We start from the raw sequence: 3,524 nt of genomic DNA on the forward strand, positions 1-3,524 counted from the left end.
CTTGATGGACATTTAAATTGTTTCCAATTTTTTACTATTATAAACATTCTTCAACATATCTCCTGTTGTATGTGTGGCCAATTTTCGGTAGTGAATGAAATTGCTGGGTTTTAGATGAGCCCAACCTTGGCTCTAGCAGATAATTAGCATATGACTCTCCAACATGTGGTAAAAATTCTCACTCTTACCCCAAGTTCCTATACCCTCACCAATTTTAGTGTTGCCTGATCATCATTTCTGTATTTGTAAAAGGAGGAGGCGTGAATTAGATGATCTCTGGAGTCTTTTTGCATTTTCTATATTCTCTGGTTTCCTTTCCATGCATTTCCCACTTTCTCCCTTCACCTAGAAATAAACTAGTCCAGTGAATAGCAAGCTTTTCTTTTGAGTCTATAAGCCTGCTGTTTGGTATTTTATATTCCAAACAGTCTATAAATGAAGACATCCAAAAATACCATTTCTGTAGTCTTGGAAGAATATTACCTAAATTGACAGTGTTTTCGCCAAGCATACTTCCAACACTGTTAAAACAGGTCAGTAGTTGCCAAACTTTTTAAAGCAATGGACTTCTTTTTTATTTTTTAATAAAAATATAACCTGAATTTCAATATAAATGCTGTTTGCTCTTTTTTTCTTTTGCTTACCTCTAATACATATCTTACAGAGTGGCAAGAGCTTGTAATGTAACTGTCATTATTGCTTTGTTGAACTCTCAAATTAAGAAATACTACAATGCTTCAATTTGTCTTGTTGCTTTATCCATTAAATTTGCATATTAAATTTTATTTGATCTTTTTTTAAGATTTTATTTATATATTTGAGAGAGAGAGAGAATGAGAGACAGAGAGCACGAGAGGGAAGAGGTTCAGAGGGAGAAGCAGACCCCCTGCTGAGCAGGGAGCCCGATGCAGGAATCGATCCCGGGACTCCAGGATCACGACCCGAGCCGAAGGCAGTTGCTTAACCAACTGAGCCACCCAGGCGCCCAGATCATGTTTTTTTAAAGATTTTATTTATATATTTGACACAGAGAGAGCACAAGCAGGGGGAGTGGCAGGCAGAGGGAGAGAAGCAGGCTCCCCGCTGAGCAAGGAGCCCAATGCAGGGCTCGATTCCAAGACCCTGGGATCATGACCTGAGCCGAAAGCAGAAGCTTAACCGACTGAGCCACCCAAGCGCCCCTTGACCAGGTTTTAGTTTTAGACTGGCATATAGTGTGCTATGCTAAAATCTTCTGGAAATCTTCATGTTAGGAAAAAAAAATGCCCATTATTGTCAAAGAGCTCTGATTTTACTACTACCTGTAATTTCTGTGAAGAAAAGTAAGTTTCCAGCTTTGAAGGTTGTAATTATAGACCAATATTGCCACCTAATGGTAAGAAGTTGAATCACATCATATTTCAAGTTGGAAAAGTTCAGGTTTTTTTTAAGATACATGCAAAACTCTGAAGTGATCTATTCCTATGAGAACATTACATTATAGCAGAGTTGGGGGTGGGGAGGGTGCAGAGTAAACACTTACCAGACACGCTTTCAAGACTAGCTGATTGGGTTTCTGCTCCCTCATTGATCTGCCATCAATGAGTCCCAGAATTCTCTCTCATCTGCTCTCAGATGCAGTTACTAAAGATCTCCAAATTTCAGCCAGCCCTCCCTTGTCCTTATATCAAGCCTGTCCTAATCTTAATATGTTAAGACAGCCAATTGGAGTCTGGAATCAGTCTGGAATATGGGTGGTTTTTGGATTACTAAAAGGCAAGTTCCTGCTTTGGCATTCACCTGTACCCAGGTCAGCATCCTTACCACGAGTCTCCCCAAAGCCCCATATTTCTTGTTTCCTTAAAAGATTTCCGTATGAAGCCAGAACCCAGTTGTGAACCTCTGCATTGCAGTCCAGGTGTCTAAACTGGAACCCCGCCACCACCTGTCAGAGCCTCCACCTGGAGGAGTCATGGAAAAGGAATTGGCTAAGTCTTCCTGATTCCAAGTCTTTGAATCAAGAATCTGCCACCTGTCCAATATAAAGCATCGGAAAGACTCACAGAGCCGGGGGTCAGAGTTCATGAAATCAGAACCCTTGGATGACTCTAGCTGAAATCAGACTCAAAGTACCCACCCTTCTGGGTGCAGTGATGGGGGCTGCTCTCCTCGGGATCCAGGCCCTGAGCCAGGTGTGTAACTCTCACTCATCCCTACCTTAGCAGATCAAGCCTCTTCACAGTGTCTTAGAGGTGTTTATAACAGGCAACAAACAGAACAAAAAATAAAATGCGTGTGAAGGAGAAGGAAGAAGAAGAAGAAAAAGAGAGTTAAAAGAGCAGTTGTCTCAGGCAGAAACCATGTTATATATTAATGACAACCCACTCACTCCAGAACTAGTCATTTCCTCTGTAGTGAAGAAATACCTGCTAGCTGATATTGAAGAGATAAAATGTAAAATGCCAACACGAGACTGCAAACACCATGTACAGTTCAATGAATATTCTATTGGTAGAACAGAATATACTCTACCACAGACATACACTGATCAAGGTCCATAGAAATACCTGAAATGTCAAATTAACAAGATGTCATGTTAAGTCATATTATTATAGGCAGAGATAGAAATTTTATATCAATTCCAGTGATCTCTGTTAAGAATTTTTTTTAACCACATCTGGGTTAAGTAGTAGAAAGCTGTGTGAGTGATTAGCAATGTCTTTCACAACCACACACTTGTCATACAGTTTCCTTTTCTGAAATTTCTAGAACAATCCCATTAACTCCTTCCTGGTTCTCTAGTTAGGTGCTTCCCAAGCTTTAATGTGGGTGTGAATCACCCAGGGGTCTTGCTAAAAAGCAGATTCTAATCCAGTAGTCGTGGGGTAGGGCCTGAGATTCTGAATTTCTAAGAAGTTGCCTGATGATGCCCACGCTGGTCCATAGAACTTACATATCTCCTTTCCAGACATTACAGTAATTTACTTTGTTAATCATCCAGCAATGGAATTATTTTTATATCTTTTCTTATTGCTGGCCAGTCAGATAAGGAAGATAGTAGCCATTGCTATCAGGCCTTAATAATCAGAGAACTTGAAAAATTTATTATAAAAGTACAAATTGAGGGTTGCTGGAGGGGAGGTGGGTGGCAGGATGGGATAAATAGTGATGGGCATTAAGGAGGGTACTTGTTGTAATGAGCACTGAGTGTTACATGCAAGTGATGAATCACTAAATTCTACCCCTGAAACTAATACTACACTATATGTTAACTAACTTGAATTTAAATAAAATCTTGAAAGAAAAAATTCATTATAAAAGATTCCTACATTTTATGATTTTTAATGTTACATATTTATATATAAGCATAGATATGTGAAGTCTGATTTGTCACACTTTCATTGTGAGAAGTTTCTCTTCATCACCCTTCCTAAGTCCTAGACTACAATGATTAACGTCCTTAAAATGACCCTAAAAGAGCCTAAAAAGGTCTAAAAGACCCTAAACTCCCTACTAAATTATCAAATAAATAATATTCACTATAG

Source organism: Mirounga angustirostris, unplaced genomic scaffold (assembly GCF_029215605.1).
Source record: "Mirounga angustirostris isolate CCGP_5_RB_7025 unplaced genomic scaffold, mMirAng1.0.hap1 SCAF_2, whole genome shotgun sequence".
Lineage (NCBI taxonomy): Eukaryota > Metazoa > Chordata > Mammalia > Carnivora > Phocidae > Mirounga > Mirounga angustirostris.